The sequence below is a fragment of the Eumetopias jubatus genome, unplaced genomic scaffold, assembly GCF_037043125.1.
Source record: "Eumetopias jubatus isolate StellerSeaLion01/CBP00866 unplaced genomic scaffold, mEumJub1_p1.0 scaffold_52, whole genome shotgun sequence".
NCBI lineage: Eukaryota > Metazoa > Chordata > Mammalia > Carnivora > Otariidae > Eumetopias > Eumetopias jubatus.
Window position 1 is genome coordinate 801,589 of NW_028274858.1, and position 20,568 is coordinate 822,156.

The window sequence follows — 20,568 nt, forward strand, 5'->3', positions numbered from 1 at the left end:
GCTACCAATGTGGCACCACTGAATGTTGGGAAGAGATGAGGAGTAGCACGACATTATATTGTATTTCCACCCCAAAGATAAAACAGGTAAGAATAACCTCAAGAGCATACATAATAGTAAAATAATTTGAAATGCTGAGTTTTAAGTATTTATTACCTTACTTTTATATTATTCACTTATTTGTATGATTATATGATTTCATTTTTAATAATGGCAACAACCAACTTGCAAAATTCTCAAAAACTTAACAATCGGCTTCTGCAAGTTGGTACAAGCTGGTTTCCCAAGCACTTATTCTAGCGATACTGCAGCTCTTGACTCTGATATTCCCCCACCAACACTGATTCTTCTTCTTTTTTTTTTTAAAGATTTTATTTGAGAGGGACAGACAGACAGAGAGAGACAACAAGCAGGGAGAGGAGCAGAGGGACAAGCAGACTCCCTCCTGAGCAGGGAGCCTGATGTGGGACTCAATCCCAGGACCCTGAGATCAGGACGTGAGCTGGAGGCAGACGCTTAACCAACTGAGCCACCCAGGCGCCTCAACACTGATTCTTCTACCATAGAAACGGAATTACCTCTTAGAAGTGTCCGCAAACTAGAGAGAGTGTAGGGAATCCTAGGCCGTGAGTCCATCTAAGAAGCTCTTGCTGATTCTGCCTTCCACGGAGAAATGAAATGATGGAAACCTTCACTGCCACAGGTGCAGTGGGTCTTGACTTATCTCCCAAATGGAAGAATTGTTATAATAGTCATAATAGTTGACATTTCTTGAGTATTTACTGTGGACCACGCACTGTTCTCAACTTTTACCTGTCCCAACTCATTGGGTTGTCACTCAACGCCAAGACGGAGTTTCCATCATCATCATTTACATTCGAGGATAATGAGACACACAAACGTGAGGCTCCTTGCTGAGGGTACAGATGTGGAAAATTAAAAGTTCCTACTTCCCTAAACGCTAGCTCATTTCCTCTCTAAGTTGCGCTTGCAGAGATCAAGTATCTGTTTTTTATTATTTACTTATTTATCAATCCAATAAAAGGTTATCAGTAAAATTCAGTAGGTCCCAACCTGGACCATCATCTTTCCTCCCCAAATCTGTTTTCTCTGTTCTCTTTTCCACGTGCTTGCTGTTCCTGGTGCTGACACGACACTAGGCACCCTGGCATCTTGGACTCTTTCCTCCTCATTCTACACAGCTGCCAATCCAGTCCATGGAAACTCCAATATTACTTATTGGGCCTTCTCCTTTTTATTTCCATTCTCCTTCTCATTGAGGACTTCGGTACCTCTCACTCAGATGATTGCAGAAGGCCCCTCACCATCTCCAAGTATTTGTTCCAAATGGCATACCGTGCTGCCAGAACATGGAACCAGTCTCTTGCTCATAAGCTATAATGATTGCCCACCGCCTACTCCTCAAAGCTCTCCCCTTCCTCCTCCTCTTGACTCCTTTTAAGCTGCAAGCTTACAGAACTTTTCTCCATTTTTCGCAGACACTCCATGCTTGACCCACCTCCACGCCTTTGCTCAAGCTGCTGCTTTTGCTTGCAGTGCCCTTCTCCAGAACTCTGTCTGCCTGCTCTCTAGTCTTCTTTTTTTTTTTTTTAATGACCCAGAATTTCCTTGGTCTCCCAGCCAGAAGCAGCCTCTCCCTCTGCTGAAGTCCCATAGCATTTTTTCTACCTGTGCTTTTCTTGTGGCACTTTTTGCCCTCCCCACCCTAATTATTCTTTTTGTTTAAGATTGTATTTATTTATGTATTTTAGAGGGGGTGGAGGGAGGAGTGGATGGAGAAGGGTAAGCAGACTCCACACTGAGCTCGGAGCCCAACACAGGGCTCAATCCCACGACCCCGAGATCATGACCCGAGTTGAAATCAAACCGACTGAGCCACCCAGGCGCCCCCATTTATTCTTCTTTGTTGTTTCTCTTCTCTCTCCTGCTTGACTCTGAATCCCCTGAAAGCATGATTAGTTTTCCACCTATCCCCTACGGTTGCTTGTGCACTGGGTGCTTAGCCAAGATCAGATGGGTGAATGAATAAAACCCAGCAAAGGCAACCTCTCACCACTTACTATTAATGTTGTTTAATATTCCTTTTGTGAAACATACCATGCACAATATAGAGCTGCATTGTCCAACATGGTAACCGCCAACCGCATGTGTCTGTGGAGCACTTGAAATGAGGTCTAAGTCCAAAATGTACACTGGTCCAAATTGAAATGTGCAATCAGCATAAAATATATACTGTACTTTGAAGTCTTAGGATGAAAAAAAAATCTCAGTAGTTGTTTTACATGTGCAAATTATCATGCCTGCAATACACTGGGTTAAATAAAATATAAAAATTACCACCCATTTATGTTTGCTTTTAAAAATGTGACTACTGGAAAGTTTACAATTACATACATGGCTTGCATTATATCTCCACTGGAAGCTCTGTTATAGAGTGTACTCATGATCCCCTTGAAATGTCTCTGTTTTCTAGACTGACAGTGTGCAGTCATGGAAAGGGTTCTCAGAACTTGTCCCAGTTCCTTAAACTTTTGGAAGCTTTGTTTCCTTGATTTTGAATTAGGGGTAACTGTGCCTTCCTGACAGGTGGTTTAATAAGGTAATATACATTAAGCTGCCTGACACTTTGTAGGTACTGGGTAAGTATGGGTTTTTTCAACTTTCTGGGCCAGCACAAACATACCACATGCATCATTCCCACCCATCATTGCCAGTCTATTAGTATCACTGCACCAACCAGTACTCACCATTGTTGTAGGCCAGCTCTATATAATCTTTCTATTATCTCTTACTGTTGCTTTAAGTCTCATACCCCTAGCAAGAATACATGGGAAATGCAGTTGTTAACCTGAAAACAAAGAGAATTTGGAGAGCTTATCCTGCTTACCTTTTCAGGGTCTGGTTCCAAATTACAATGTAAGCAGCCTGAGGCTCACCTCTCTGGAGGAAAGAGATGTCCACATCTGCCACGTTCCTCAATTTGAGGGGTTCGATTCACATCATACAGTATCCTGTGTTTTACACCAACAGTACAGTGTGAAGGGTCCTTTGAATAACTTGCTGTTCTCATTGATATTATGATTGGTGGCGGGGGGGTAGGGAGATATGTACAAATTGTTCTTCATTTTAGGCAAGACCATGAACCTAGGTTTTGAGGTCCTTAAAGATTAGAGGGTAATTAGCAAAAAAAATGAAACAATTATCAATGCTATATATGCTATATAAAATAATGTCAACATTATTTTCAGAGCAGACATTACCATTATAATATACTGATATTAATACTAACCAAGGATTTCTGGGAAATTTTTCCTTCATCATTAAAGGTTAGAGTTGTCATTGCTGTCATGTTCCATGGGGTTGCATGTCCTGCATCTGCTTGTCTCCTTCACAGAAGGGCTTATATATCTAGAGAAGGTGAGGTCTTCACAATGGGAAGAGGAAGATTTTAAGTCTTCATTATCAGTGTACAACAAGTAATTTTAGATCCCAAGATAACCTAACAATAGAGGGATGATGGTGTTTATCATCTTGGGCTGCTTGTGCATGAATATTATTAATCATCAACTTAATCCTGAATATCTTGGGACTGCAGCAGAGTTCCAGGATTGCATTTCTTAATGTCTTCATTACAGCTGTAAATCTCAAAAGAAATACGATAATTACAAGGAAGCATCAGCAGCTGGGGCAATTAAATGCTAGTTGCCTTCTGCTATGCAGAGACTTGCATTAAGCAAAATGTGTGCTCTTCATTACAGAACAATTCTTTACAGATAAATGTTCCACAGTAGAAATGACGTTCCTTCTGCCAAAGGAAGAAACTTATCAGGGAGGGTGCCATCCCTGGGGTCCCTGGATATCCAAATGGAGATGCTCAAGCTCAAATGTGAAAGAGAAATGGGACATGAAATCTTCAGGTCCCTGGGGCTCCACTAATCAGATGACTGGGCACAAAGATGGGTATTCTCTTTTCAGATTGAAGGTGTATTTGCCACAGAAAATCAACCAAGTAATCAACAAATATTTACTGAAGACAAACCATCATCGTCCTTGTCATCAACTACAAAAACTTATTTTGCGTGTAACACACACATTACCCGGATTAGACCACAGAAGAGCAAAACTCTGGATTGTAATAGGGGAAGCTAAATATGACTACAAAGATAATAACACAGAAATTTCAACAGAAAGTACTATACAGTAAGAGATATAGGGTAAGAGATACAGGGATAGCCACTTTAGTGGGCATTATTCTAGAGTCATGATATGTTTAATAAGAAATATAAGAACTGATCCCTGTGCTTAGGGAATCACAGTTTAATTCGGGGATGAACTAAACATAATACTATGAGAAAGCAATAGGATATAAAGAGCTAAGATACAGATGCAGAATGAAAACCTGTGAAGATTGGAAACAAAAAAAGAGAGCAGACTCTATGGCGTCAATAGTCAGGGGTGGCTCCATGGAGGGGAGAGAGTGCTTTAGAAATCCTTTAAAGTCAGAGACAGTTTGGATAAATGAAGGGGAGAAGGGAGAGTTCAAGGCTTCAGGTGAAAATATCTTTAGTTTTGGTAAACTTTGGAGAGTTGGTCAGCAAATCATTTATTCAACATCAGCGTTCTGATGGAGGAACTGGACTATTTTGAATGGGAAATGAAGAACAGGTCCTTACGTCTATAACTGCAGGTTCTACTGATGGGCACACTCTTGGGTTTGGAAGTCATCCTTCTGTTCGTTCGGTAAACACTGACTAAGGACCTGTTATACACTGAGATTATACTAGGCTATATTAGGCAAGACAAGAAACACATCAAGGATATGGAAAAGTTAACAGGTTTAATTACATACAATGTGGTCCATGCTCTTACAAGGACAAACACAGATTTTAGAGGAGAACCCCCAAACTCAGGCTTGGGAAGTCAAGAAAAGTTGAGATGTGCAGAATAAATAGGGGTTATCCCGGCAAGGGACGTGGGATTGTAGGAAGCATATCCAGATGGCATGAATAATTTGGGTAAAAAGCCGACCTGGCTAGGTTTAAGAACCCCAGGTTGTTCTGTTTGGCTGGAATGAAGAGGCAAGAAGAGTTGAGGCCAGGTATATAGGCCAATGCCAAATGGTAAAATACTTTCAAGCAGTGATAAAGAATTTGGACTTTGTCCTGAGGACCGTGGAGAGTCAGAGAATAATTTTAATCTGGGGATGGACATGATTGCATCTGTTCTGAAACCTCATCCAGGCTGCAGTGTGGAGAATGGATTGGATGCTCCAGGGTCAAAGCTGATATTATCATACAGCATTTTCATAACTGCCCTAAATGAGAAAGGGAAAAATGTGTGTAGTCTAGTCTCCTCTGCCCATGCCTATTGTCTGCTTCTTGACTCAAGATTGCAGTCTTTATCCTTAGAGGCATGGGATTCTGATCCTCAATACCTACAAGAAGGTTTTCCTGATTCTACCTGGTTCTACCCCAGCAATGGATAGATGACTGCTCAAATTTCTGTCTGCTCAAGTCCTAGCCTGATCCGAAAGGAGACCACTTGCTAACACATATAACAATCATATAACTCAGCACAATTATGTTGTGGAGGACAAAACATCAGGGAATTATAGTAATTCAGTTTAATATCTGCTGAAAGCGTTGATAAAGGCTTATGTGGCTGTTCAGAGAAATTGCATGCGGTAAGAAAGCCATTGCCATAACCACTGAAAAACACTTGGTATTTTGACAAAATTTAAAATGCCCTCTCAGGAAGGACTCTATTCTTCCCTTGAATAACATTTTAGATCTTGAGGTAAAGGCAAGGGATATGTGTGGTAAGGAATTATGTTCATATTATACACAGCTCTCAGCTTGTATTCCAGGAGCTCCAAATTCCTTTTTTCTTTTCTTTTTATGTTTCAGTCAGTATAAAAGCAAAATTGATCTGACTTCACAAATTGTGCTTCTAGCAAATTTTAAAAGTACTTAAAATGTTATCTTTGAAAATCAGGTAATACCACAGGACATCTGTGCATTCCTTTTATTCTGGGCAACCCAGCAGGCTTCCAGGTTAATAGAATCTGTGTGTGATTGCAGATGTTTAATACGCCTAATTAATTAAACGCTGATCCCAGTCATCATGCTGCGAGATATAAATACTGTCTGGGAAGGGCTGTTTCATAAGATGACAAGTCTAATAGTGCAAATGTTGCAACACCATTCAGAGGAGGAAGGAAGCTGTTCTGGAGTTTTACTAAAAATAAGATGCTTGTACTGAAAAAGGAAATTATAAGTGCATGTTCTACCCACCTAGGTTGGCCATCTATTCCATTCCAAAGAGTAGCACTCACTTCCAAACCACTCTCTGAGATAAAAGGAGTTGCAATTGAGGAAGAGTAAGAAACTGACAGATCTTCTGTTATTTGGATAAATGATCCTTTCTCCTTTCCTTTCATATAATTGCACACTTGAATCGAATAAACAAGAAGTTAGTGGATTAAATAAACATGAATAAGAAGGCCTAAGCATAAGAGACAAAGGTTGCATCCTGCCATATTTAATATGGGCTTCTTAAAACAGATATACACATTTAGTATTACTTTATGAACAGATATTTTTCAGTTGCATTTTGGGAGCTGTATTATTGTTTAGATCCATTACTTTTAGGTTCTTATCCTAACTGCATGGAACTGTTTAAACATGAGAAAAAGCAGTTTATTGGAGAGTATATCCCATTGAAAAGCAATTTATTTCTAGCATGGCAAGGATACTAAACTTCCTTATTGTTGGCACGTGTAATCCATTTTTAGAATCCTAATGTTTGAAGCTGAACCAAAAATGGAATATTTTCAGGGGAACAAGAATTGAAGTGGATAAATCACTTCTGAGAATTTTGCAACAATCCAGGTGAGAGATGGTGGCAGGAGAATAGGAGATGGTGAGGAGTAGGTTGACTCCGCAAATATTTAGAAGGAAATGGTGCAAGAAAAAGAGAGGACTGAAGGATGATTCCAGAATTCCTTTGAGCTGCTGGATGGTGGTGGTGCTAACGAAAGAGATGGGGAGGGGCGCCTGCGTGGGTCAATCGGTTAAGCATCAGACTCTTGATTTTGGCTCAGGTCAGGCTCCACACTCAGTGGGGAGTCTGCTTGAGATTCTCTCTCTCCCTCTGCCCCTTCCCCCTCATACAAGCGCATGCAAACCCGCTTGCGCTCTCTCTCTTCTCTCCCTCTCTAAAATAAATTTAAAAAAAGAGAGAGAGAGAGAGATGGGGAATATTTGCGGATGGGACAAAGGTTGATGGAGAGAGTGGTTGAATTGCCTGCTTAGCTTCCTTCCTTTTTTCCTTTCAGGCAGGGTGGGAAGGTGACTGGACAGAGGTTGGAACTCTCATGGCTGAGTATTTTAGGGGTTGGGGGGCCCTTGTGGGGCTGGGGTTGACACAAGGAGATTGTGAAGAGGCAGCCTGGTAGCAAGAGACTGGCTCCATGAGGGGGATTAAGCAAATGAGTAAATATACTGGTGGCACCCGGAGCCAGGTTTGTTATTGTTGGAGAAGGTACAGATATGGAAAGGGGAGAGCTAGAGTGAACCCGATGGGGTTGGAGGGCAACCAGATATATCTGTGTGAACTCATGGCGTGCGTGTGTACACACACATATATACACGCATCATATGTATACACCTAAATGTGTATATGTATTCACATATGTGTGTGTATATATATATGTACATATATTTCCTAGATCTGGCCAACATCCATAGTAAAAAAAATACAAACAAAAGGCACACATTTCCCCGCATAAATCTATATTGTGTAGTAACTAAAATACTGTTCAGAGCCGTGGCTAGAATTAAACAGTACAACAATACACAAAAAAGAACCCAGTAGCAGTGAATGCCCTGGTAGCAATGGACAGATCTTGGTTTCTAAATAGCACTCTCCACTAAAACACTGAAAGGAAACACTACCTAAAGAATTGGCTGACTCTAGGGCTGGGCAGTGAAAAGAACAAGAGCAACTTAGAATACCTTTTTGTATCAGAAAGTAGGGAAGTGCTCACAGAATGATGGGCTATGTAATAAAGAAACAAAAGCCTTCTTGAAGGGCTTCCTCTAATCAAGTCTGGGTCAACCTGGGCATCAAAATAAGTAATGACAGCAGTGGATTATAATTCATTAAGCAATAAAGGAATATATGAATTTACACTTTCTCCCCATCTGTTAACCATTATAATAATAATTGATCCAGGCAAAAAAACATTGATGATGCCAATTAATAAATGTAAAAGTAATGACAGAATCAAAAAAACCCCATTTGTTAACCATAATAATAACATTACTATTATATTAATAATTATAATAAATATTAATATTAATATATGATAACATTATTAATTAATAATAATCAATAATAATTGATCCAGGCAAAAAAACATTGATGACTTCTAAGTTTCAGGTCTCATTAGTCTCTTGTGCTCTGTGATAGTTGCTCAGTGTTGCTTTGCATTTATATGGCCTTGACAGTTTTGAGGAATACTGGTTAGATGTTTTGTTGAATGTCCCTCAATTTGAATTGTCTTATGTTTTTCTCATGGTTATTGGGATTATGAGTTTTTCAAAGAATTCCGTGGAGATGAAGTACCCTTCTCCTCACTCCTATGAGGGAGTCCATGGTGTACAGGTGACATCAGGGCTGAAACTAAACCTTGGTCCCTTGGGCAGGGTAGTGTTTTCCAGGTTTATTCACAGTTCCCTCTCCATCCTTTATTCTTTGAAATTGAGTTGCTCTGTTTAGCGCACACTTGGGGGTGGTGTTGATGAAGTGTCAGCTCCTGCGAGGTGTAGTATCTACATATACTACTTAGAATTCTTCTGGGGCGCCTGGGTGGTGCAGTTGGTTGGGCGTCCGACTCTTGTTTTGGGCTCAGTTCGTGATCTCAGGGTCGTGGATTCGAGCACCTTGTCAGGCTCTGTGCTCAGAGGTGAGTCTGCTTGAGGATTCTCTCCCTCTGCCCCTCACACTTGTGCTCTCTCTCTCTCTAAAATAAATAGATAAATCTTAAAAAAAATAGAATTCTTCTGTAGGGAGTATTTGCCTCTTTCCCCCTATTTATTATTTTTGCAGTATAGACTCACATACATTTATTTTATACTTTGGATGATACTCCAATACTGTATTATTTAATTTGCTGTTTTTTTCTAGCTTTGGCCATTGGGAGTGCTTTCACATGGCTACTGTGTCTGTTTCATGTGACCCTACCTTTTTTTTTAAATATATCTTTACTTTCATATTATAAAATGCTCCAGGCTTATCTTGTATTTTCCCTAGCTCAGTCCTGCATTTCTCGAAGATGACCTAGTTCCTTACATTGGAGAATGTTAATTGGAAACCAAGATCTAGACACAAGGCATCCTTGTTGCTCCTGAGATGTCATTGCTTTTAGGCCCCCTGAGGTAGATAAGACAAAACCAGGCAATGCAGGCATGTATCCTAACCCACGTGGACATGCATGCCTGTACTGATTCTGTATCTATCCATCTGCATATATATTAAACAGGAGTTCATACTGCTGTTTCCAACCCATATCCAGTACCACAGGGTTCATTTTATCCTTCACTTCTTGCTTATACTGAATAATTTTTGAATGTTTAACTCTTTTCTTAATTTCCAGATTTTATTGACTGATTTGAGAGAGAGAGCACAAGCAGGGGAAGGGGGAGAGGGAGAAGCAGGCTCCCCACTGAGCAGGGAGCCCCACGTGGGGCTCGATTCCAGGACCCTGGGCTCATGACTTGAGGCAGATGCTTAACTGACTGAGCCACCCAGGCGCCCCAATTCTTGAATGTTTAATAAACATTGCATTCCTGGAATAAACTCCACTACTATTATAGTGTATTACCCTTTCCCTATCTTACTGGACTTCATTTGCTAAAATTAAAAATAAACCGGTGCATTTATGTCCATGAAGAATATTGGTCTGTAGTTTCCTTTTCATGCAACATCTCTGTGTTAATCTCACTCTCAGGATAATGCTGGCTACATAAAATAAGTTGGGAAGTGTGTTCCATGTTTCAGCTTTTGGGAAGAGTTAGTGTAAAATTCCTATTGTTTCTTCCTTGCATGGTAGGCTTTGCCAGTAAAGCTCTCTGGACCTTGAGTTCACTTTGTGGAAGGGCATGGGTTTGGGAATTCAGTTTCTTTCATAGGTATTTAGTAAGCAATTCGGGCCATCTGTCTTCTTGAATGAGCTTTGGTAGGTTTTATCTTTCAAAGAATTTATCCCTTTCATCTAGCTAGTCAGATTTATAGGCACAAGATTGTTCATAGTTTTCCCTTATTATCTTTCTAATGACTGCCCGTCTGCTGCATTTGTGCTGATGCCATCGTTCTAATCCCTAATATTGGTAATTTTTAATTTTTTCTCCTTTCCCCCCTTGGTTAGTCTGACTAAAGTCAGCTGTACTGGTTCTTAAGGAACCAGTTTTACTTTCATTAACTTTCTCTATTTGTTTTTGCTGTTTTCTATTTCATTGATTTCTTCTCTGTTATTTCTTCTACTTTGGGCTTAATTCATTCTTTTACCAGTTCCTTAAAGTGGGAGCTGAGGTCATTGATTTGAAATCTTCTTTTTCTTCTAATATATTGAACACTATAAATTTCTCCCCAAGTAGTGACATCCCACATTTTATGTTAGTTATACATTTTTTAGTTAGTTCAAAATAATTTCTAATTTCCCCTTTGATTTCATATTTGATGCATCAATTATTGAGAAGCATGTCATTTAGTTACCAAATAGTTGGGAATATTTCGGTTATTGAGTTATAATTTAATTGCATATTATGGTCAGAGTACATATTTTGAATAGCTTGATTCATTTTAAACTTTCTTAGACTTGTTTTATGGCCTAGAATGTATTCTATCTTCATCAATGTTCTTGGTATACCTGAAAAAGATGTATGTTCTTCTGTTTGTGGTGGAATATTCTATAAATGCCAATTAGTTCAGGACAGTTGATAGTGTTCACATTTTCTATATCCTTACCGATCTTCTGTACATTTGTTCTATAAATTATTGAGAAAGGTTATTGAAATCTCTGAATATAATTGTAAATTTGTCTACTTCTTGTAGATTATATATATTTTATCAGTTATATTGATAAAATAATTCACATACCATACAGTTTACCTGTTTAAACTGTGTAATTCAATGGCTTTCAGTAGATGCAGAGAGTTCTGCAACCATTACCACAACCCGTTTTAGAACATTCTTATTCCCCAGGGCGCCTGGGTGGCTCAGTCGTTAAGCGTCTGCCTTCGACTCAGGTCATGATCCCGGGGTCCTGGGATCCAGGCCGACATCGGGCTCCCTGCTTGTCAGGAAGCCTGCTTCTCCCTGTCTCACTCCCCCTGCTTGTGTTCCCTCTCTCGCTGTCTCTCTCTCTGTCAAATAAATAAATAAATTCTTTAAGAAAAAAAAAGAACAAATCATTGTACCACTGTCCATGTTGGTATAGATCTACATCAATTCTAAATAGTCTAGGTTCCCTCCTTCTTCCAAGTTTTGTCCATATATATTTTTTTAAAGATTTTATTTATTTGCCAGAGAGAGACAAAGCAAGAGAAGGAACACAAGCTGGGGGAGTGGGAGAGGGAGAAGCAGGCTTCCCGCGGAGCAGGGAGCCAGATGTGGGGCTCAATCCCAGGACTCTGGGACCATGACCTGAGCTGGAGGCAGACGATTAACAACCAAGCCACCCAGGCAACCCTCCATTTTTTTAAGACAAAGTAAAATGACTTTTTCATTCCATAGTTCTCATTTTTGTGTTAATACTTCTCACTCCTTTGTCAGAGTACATATTCTTCAACATTTTCTTGACTTAGGTTCTTCTTTCCTTGAAATGACTGTCAGGGTCAGTCATTGTCCATTTAGATTATTTTGCAACCATAGTTATGAGAGATTGACTGTTTATACCATTTCATCCTTTCACTGTATTAATGATGATGATCATGTATATCTGTATTGATTAGAAAAAAAAAAACTTTTGTCTTTAGGTTTCTTCGGGATTTAAATGAATAAATAGCAGTTCACTTATATATCCAACTCAAAGAACACAGAATGCTTGTTTTCCCCCTGGGAAAACTATTTAAGAGCCAATTAAATTATGAAATATTTAGAAGGTTATTTATTTTAATGTAATGATTTGCTCCTAAGCAAGTCTAAGCTGTTATAGGTGTGTATGCACTGTAATTTGATGTCATTTTAAAGAGAGCTTGTAGCTTGAAAGAAAGGCATAATAAAATTGTAGTTAAAAAATCTTCATACTGATACATTTTTCTTCAACTATGTGATTTTTATTTAAATATTTTATTTATTTATTTGAGAAAAAGAGAGAGCACAAGCAGGGGGAGCAGCAGAGGCAGAGGGAGAAGCAGGCTCCCCGCTGAGTGGGGAGACTGACATGGGGCTCTTGATCCCAGGACCCTGGGATCACGACCTGAGCTGAAGGCAGACGCTTAATGGATTAAGCCACCCAGGTGCCACAACGATGTGATTTTTGATCACTTGAGTCTTTTTGTTTACACTGGTAGAAGTTTGAGATCACTGCATATTTAGAAGCTAAGATTACTGATTGCTTTGGGCTCCTGAAACAGTTGATTGTATCATCGTTCACCTGAGCGACAGATCTGGTGGGCATCTTGGGGCGGGGGGAAGAAGTGTATAGAAGATACCTTTAAAGGTGATGATATTATAAATCAGTTTCCCTAATTTGCATAAATTAATGAGCTGTTTGCACTAAAGACATTTACAAAGTATATAGGAAAATATCTAAAACTGATGTTGAGGTGCCAGGACATGGATAAATGCAACTGGGTCGTGTTTTCCTTTTTGGTGTCAGAATTTGTGGCAAACAGAATAGCTTGTGGCTTTTTCATTTCTTCTTTAGTAAAATATTGGTTCATCTCCCCCTCCGATTTACTCCCCTTCATCCTTCCCCTCCTGCTATCTTCTTCTTTTTTTTTTCTTAACATATATTGCATTATTTGTTTCAGAGGTACAGATCTGTGATTCAACAGTCTTGTACAATTCACAGCGCTCACCATAGCATATACCTTCCCCAAAGTCTATCACCCAGCCACCCCATCCCTCCCACACCGCCACCACTCCAGCAACACTCAGTTTGTTTCCTGAGATTAAGAATTCCTCATATCAGTGAGATCATATGACACATGTCTTTCTCTGATTGACTTATTTCACTCAGCATAACAGCATTCCCTTCCATCCACGTCATTGCAAATGGCAAGATCTCATTCCTTTTGATGGCTGTATAATATTCTATTGTGTATATATACCACATCTTCTTTATCCATTCATCTGTCGATGGATATCTTGGCTCTTTCCACAGGTTGGCTATTGTGGACATTGCTGCACATACCCCTTCGGATTCCTACATTTGTATCTTTGGCGTAAATACCCAGTAGTGCAATTGCTGGATCGTATGGTAGCTCTATTTTCAATTGTTTGAGGAACCTCCATACAGTTTTCCAGACTGGTTGCACCAGCTTGCATTCCCACCGACAGTGTAGGAGGGTTCCCCTTTCTCCGCATCCCCGCCAACATCTGTCATTTCCTGACTTGTTAATTTTAGCCATTCTGATGGGTGTGAGGTGGTAACTCATGGAGGTTTTGATTTGGATTTCCCTGATGCCGGTGATGTTGAGCACTTTTTCATGTGTCTGTTGGCCATTTGGATGTCTTCTTTGGAAAAATGTCTGTTCATGTCTTCTGCCCATTTCTTGATTGGATTATTTGTTCTTTGGGTGTTGAGTTGGATAAGTTCTTTATAGATTTTGGATACTAGCCCTTTATCTGATATGTCATTTGCAACTATTTTCTCCCATTCTGTCAGTTTTCTTTTGGTTTTGTGGACTGTTTCTTTTGCTCTGCAAAAGCTTTTTATTTCGATGAAATCCCAATAGTTCATTTTTGCCCTGGCTTCCCTTGCTTTTGGCGATGTTTCTAGGAAGAAGTTGCTGTGGCTGAGTTCGAAGAGGTTGCTGTCTGTCTTCTCCATTAGGATTTTGAGGGACTCCTGTCTCATGCTTAGGTATTTCAACCATTTGGAGTCTATTTTTGTGTGTGGTGTAAGCAAAAGGTCCAGTTTCATTCTTCTGCATGTGGCTGTCCAATTTTCCCAACACCATTTGTTGAAGAGACTGTCTTTTTTCCATTGGACATTCTTTCCTGCTTTGTCAAAGATAAGTTGACCATAGAGTTGAGGGTCCATTTCTGGGCTCTCTATTCTGTTCCATTGATCTATGTGTCAGTTTTTGTGCCAGTACCATACTGTCTTGTTGATGACAGCTTTGTAATGGAGCTGGAAGTCCGGAATCATGATGCCGAGGGAGTGGGAATTTTTTACGTCACTGTAATAGTTGGTCCCTCGGGGGTGGGCAATTCCTGTTCTACTGTTGACGTTGTCTCTAGCAGTTTGAGTATGCATTACAATCCCATAGGGAAATGGCAGGGGGGCTACAGTGGTCGGCAGGCTATTGTTGTTGATGATATTTATGAGTGGGTTCCATATGATGAGATGTGAGTTCCTATGGATAGGGATCCTCATTAAGTGCCCCTAAAGAGTGCTTTTTCTGAGTTTAATAGTAGATATAGTTTTATTACTTTTAATAGCCCTCCTTCTTCTTGGTACCCCAATGAGCAGTGCATTACAATGTTGCCTGCATTTTATTCGTGTGTGGATGAGTGTTTGAGAACGGAAAATGTTGGCAATGCCTCTACAAATTGCACACTGGAACATCGAAAGAATAAAATTGTATTTTTGAGAACAAAATAGGAAGTATCCTCCTGTGATTCTTAGTTTAAACCAGGGGAGGGGGCCTTTTTGTGGTATTGGTAATGAGTATCATAGTCCTTCTTAGGGAACATTATCAGACTGTAATGGGAACTTGGTCTCTGTTATTGTAGAAGAATCAGGAGTGGAAAAATTATTTGTCTCCTGTTTCATTATCCATGAACATTTCCACAATATTTGGTTTCACACCTCTGCCATTGTGAAATCATCCCAGATTTGGCACCAGCTCACCCTCCTGTGCAAAGGGTATGTTTCAACCGAGAAAAAAGCAGCTTCTGGGTGACTGGGAGACTCTAGGATCAGAATGCTGTTGGTAAGCACTCTTACTGTGATCCTAAATTCTGAACAAGCTCCTGACATCCAGACTAAATAGAGTTCAGATTTAGAAACTTCAGATAGAAATTTTGTGTCCATGATGACAACTAAAGAACACGTGTGATCCTTAAACCGAACTCTAACCCTTAACTTTAACCCTAAAAGCTAACGTGACCCTAAGCCCCAAACTGGAACCCTGAATCTCAAACCTGAAACTGAACCCCATACCCAAACTCTGAACCCAAGTCCTGAATCCCAGCCCTGAACCACGAACCCAAACCCTGAACCAGAACTCTGAGTCATGAGCCCTGAACCCAAACCCCAGCAAGAACCCAAACACAAATGTGACCTTAAACTTTATCCCCTAAGCCTTAAGTCTTAAACCCTAAATCATAAGCCTAAATACCTAAGCTCTCATCCTAACCATTAACCTCACCTTCACCCAAAACCCTCACCCTCACCCTGATCCTAAACCCAAATCTTGATCTAGAACTATGACCCAAACCTGAACCTGAACCCAGAACCAAACCCTTGACCACACTTTGTTTATGCATTCACCATGGATGGACATTTGCACGGTTTCTGCCTTGTGATTATCGTGAACATTGTTCGGGTTTGGGGGCTAGGGTTAGGGTCTTGGGCTGGGGTCAGGACCAGCTTGAGATCAAGTTTGGGTCGGAATCATGTTCAGTCAGGACCAGGGCACTTTTTGAGTCAGGACTGTTGTCATTCCGTATTGTTTCCAATTAATTGTTTCTTAGCTATTTTTGGAGAAGTTGGGGGGATATTGGGCTCCATTCAGCTTGAATTTTCAGAATTTAATGGCTTCAGCTGGACCCAGGGAGCGAGCAGGTGCTTCCACTGAACGGGGAGCTCACCTTGTCCTGCACTGCCTCCCCCGCCTGCAGAGGGCGCACGACCCCAGCTCCCGCCAGGAGCCCAGAGCTTGGCCTGCGCAGCCGTCGTGACAGGGGCAGACCTCCTCAGAACCTGAGGTGGAGGCTTCTGGGGGTCGCGTCCGCGCTGACAGAAGCCAGGCCTCCTCAGGACCTGCTCTGGAGGCTTCTGGGGGCCGTGGGGCCCATCCACGCTGACAGGAGTCCGGCCTCCTCAGGACCCACTGTGGAGGCTTCTAGAGGACATGGGGCGGCGTCCACGCTGACAGGAGCCCGTCCTCCTCAGGACTCGCTGTGGAGGCTTCTAGAGGACACGGGGCGGTGTCCGCAAGGACAGAAGCCCGGCCTCCTCAGGCCCCGCTCTGGAGGCTTCTGGGGGCCGTGGGGTGCGTCCACGCTGACAGGAGCCCGGCCTCCTCAGGACCCGCTGTGGAGGCTTCTAGAGGACACGGGGCGGCGTCCGCAAGGACAGGAGCCCGGCCTCCTCAGGCCCCGCTCTGGGGGCCGTGGGGCCGCGTCCACGCTGACAGGAGCCCGGCCTCCTCAGGCCCCGCCGCGGGAGGAGAAGGTGAGGAGAAGCCGTCTGAGCGGGGACCGCGGAGGGGGCCCGAGCTCACAGGACGCAGCGGAGGAAGGGCGGGTGCGCAGACCGTGGGGTGTCCGTGGCTCTGTGTGCGGTGACGTGGGGTCCCCGCGGTGCCGTGCGCGGGGCTGTCGGGGCTCCGCTCTCCGGCCTCGGATCCGCTCGGCGGCCCCCGCGTCCGTGTCCACGCGCACCCGGAGTCGGTTCCTGGGGCTGCTCCCGCGGTCTGCGGTCCGGGCCCGCCGCCCGCCGCTGTGCTCCGGCTCCCCCGCCTCGGCCCCGCGGCTCCTCCCCGCGTCCACACCCGCGTCAGGGCTGTGGGTTCCGTGTCTGCGAAGACCCCGCTGGAGGCCCGTAGCGGCGGCGCGGACTCGGCGGACGGCGGGGGGAGAGTAGACATGTTCGCAGCGTCCGCTCTGCCCTGAGCGCGGGGCGTCTTCCCGGCGAGTCTCCCTCGACGTCCGCGGTCCGTGTCTCACGGGGTCGGAGAGCAGGTGTGTCGGCTCCTGGGGACGTGTGCTCCTCGGTGTGTGGTTCTTCTCGATGCGGCTGTGAAGGAGCCTGTGCTCCGCGGGTCTCGTCCTGACGGTGTGTGAGGAGCGCCTGGAAATGCACCGGATTTTTGTCTCTCGGGTTTGCTCCTGGCCAACTTACCGAGTTTATCCGTCCTGTTGACCTTAAACTGAAAGTGCCGGTCGTTTTACCAGCAAAATGGGTTTATTTGGGAAGAGCAGAGACTTGCCGTCCGGGACAAGCCAGCTCCGGCCACATCGCGGACGAGAAAGGACGGAGAGGAACAGCATGTCGTGGAGAAGGAGGAGGCAGCGGGGGGCGCTGTTCCGACGGGAAGTCCGCCGGAGAGAAGCAGGCTTCGCGGTGACGGCGGCTCGCCCCCCTGAGCTGCGGGGAGCGTGGGCTTCCTGGAGGAGCGGACACCTGCGTCCTCCGCTCCGGGGCCTGCGACTGACGGGTGTCTCCCGTGGAGGCTTCCGACCCCGGGCCTGTGACTGACGGCCGTTCCCGTCCCTGACCCTGAGCGGCGGGCTCCCCGCTCCGGCCTCCCTGCTGGCGTCCCCAGTCCACGTTCCTGAGGTGCCCTTCTTCCATTTTCACAGTTCTAACCAGGTTTTGGGGGAGGGTTGTGGAAAATGGGAATTCCAGATCCCACTGCTTCTGCTGCACCCAAGACACAGGGGCTGCTGATTGAATCCTCCCACGAGTCTCTTGAGGGCTCTCCGCGGTGGGTGAACTGGATCTGGGAGGGCGCGGCCTCCGTCACAGTCTGGTGTCGTCTCTGCTTCTGTGACCTGGTGCCGCCGTGGTGGTTTGAAGAGTCGTGGACTCTGCGGTGATTTCAGAGTGCGGTCAACCTGTCACCGCAGCGCAAATACGCTTTATCTCCACCACTCACACCCAGCTGTCGTCTCCTTACCACATTTACCACTTCACACGGGGTGCTTCAGGGCGTGTTACCCCAAACAGGGACACTGTCCCGCGGAACCACCACATACCCGTAAATGAGGAAATCATTACAGCTTCCACATTATAACCCAGACCACAGACCCACTTCCACTGCCACCACCTGCCCCACATCCGAAATGTCCTTTTCCATTCAGATCCAGTTTTCTTTTTCTGGAACTGCTCCGAGAGTTTCCCTTATTTTCACAACCCTGATGGGTTTAAGGATTTAAGGATGGATTTAGAGCCAATTTACAGACGGCGCTAATCTGAGTGGTATTTTCTGTCTGGCTTCTGTCACTTGGGCTGTTTTCAGTGTCCATCCACGTGGTGACATGCATCAGTCCTTCATCCACTTTTCCACCGTGACTAAACATAAATAACCTTTACCACCTAAAACATTTCAGGTACACAATGCTCTGGCCTTAGCTGAGTTCCCACGGTTGTACCTCATTCTCCAGAACATGTTCATTCTCCCCGAGGGAGACTCTGTATGCATTAAACACCCAACTCCCCGTGATTTCTCTGGAGAAGGGTCTATCCAAGTCCTTTGTCTATTTTAAAATTAGGTTGTCTTTTTGTTGAGGTGTTATAAAAGCTCTTTACATCTTCTGGACAACAGACGCTTACTAGATACATAATGTACAAATATTTCCTTCTGGGGGCTGTCTTTTCACTTTCAGGATAGTCACTTCTGATGTACCAAGATTTTTAATTTTTTCCAACATTTGTTTTAATAGTGAGGGAGAGAGAGTGTGCGAGCGGTCGGGGGCAGAGGGAGAGGGAGAGAGACTTTCAAGCAGGCCCTACCCTGACATGGGGCTTGATATCATGACCTTGAGATCATGATCTGAGCCAAAATTAAGTTAGATGGTTAACTGACTGAGCCAGCCGGGCGTGCTGAAGAGATTTTTAATTTTGAGGATATTATTTTATCTATTTTTTCTTTCTTTTCTTATGCTTTGGTGTCAGAGCTAAAAGCATTGCTAAATCCAAGGTTATGAAGATTTATCCCCATTTATTTCTTCTAGAGTTTATAATTTTACCTCTTACATTTAAGCCTTTACTTATTTTGAGCTAACGTTTCTATGTGGAATGACGCAAGGGTCCAGTTTCATTCCTCTGCACATGGATAACCAATTGTCCCCCAATGTAATGTTGTCCACCCTTGTCAAAATTCAGTGGACCATAGAAGAAGGGGTTTATTTCTGGTCTCAGTTAAATCCCACTGATCTGTATGCATACCTTTTTAAAAGGGTATGCAGAACAATAAAAATTGTTATTTTATTTATTTAAAAAAATTTTAATTCAATTAATTAACATATAATGTATTATTTGCTTCAGGGTGAATGCATACCTTTACAACAGTATCACAACGTTTTCTTGACTATTGCTTTTTTATTAGATTTGAACTTTGGAAGTATGACCTTTCACCTTTGATTATCTTTTTCAAGATTGTTCTGGCTATCTTGTGGTCCCTTGAAATTCCATATGACTGTTAGGATTAGCTTGTGCATTTCTTCCCAAAGGCCTTTGTGAATTTTGTTGGGAACACATTGAATTTCCACATCGCCTTGTGTTCTACTGCCATCTTATCAATAGCATGTCTTTTCCTCACCATGGGGTGTCTTCAGAATTATTTAGGTTTCCCTTACTTTCTTTCAGCAATTTTTGTAACATTCAGTGTACAAGATGTGCACCTTGATGACTTCTATACCTAAAAATTTGTTAATGTTGATGTTCCCTAAAATGGAATTGTTTTCTTAAATTCCTTTTTGGATGATTCATTGCTAGTGTATAAAATAAGAGAGATTTTTGTGTATTGATATTTTGTCCTGTAACTGTGCTGAATTAGGTAACTGGCTGTAATCATTTTTGTTGATTATTTAGGAAGCTCTATGCAAGATGATGTTATCCCTGGTCTCTGATTAGACAGAGTTCTAGTGTTTCCTTTCACATGTGGATGCCTTCTTTCTTGGCTTATCCTTCTGGGTAGAATTTTCAGTACAACATTGAGCAACAGGTGAAAACCAGCAACCTGTCCTTGTTCCTGATTTCAGAGTAGAGCTGTCCACCTTCAGACTTAAGCATGGTGTTTGCTAGAGATTTAATGAGAAAATTACTCCTTACTCCTGCTTTCGTGAGTATTTATATGAGCAACAGACTTTGGACTTTGGTTAGAACATTTTCTGCATCAATTAATATGGCCACATGATTTATTAAAAATTCATTGTGCTGTATAACATTGCTTGTTTCACTCTATTGAATAACCTTTGAGATGTTTGTGCAGAGCCACTTGCTTAGGGTGCACAGTCTATTTATGAGCTCTTGGTTTTGCAATTCTTCTGATCTAGCTTCTTACATCTCTTTTAAGAAAGGTACAGGAATGTATTTTGCTGATTTTGTGGGGTTGGTAATAGTGGTTAGGGTTAGGCGTTAGG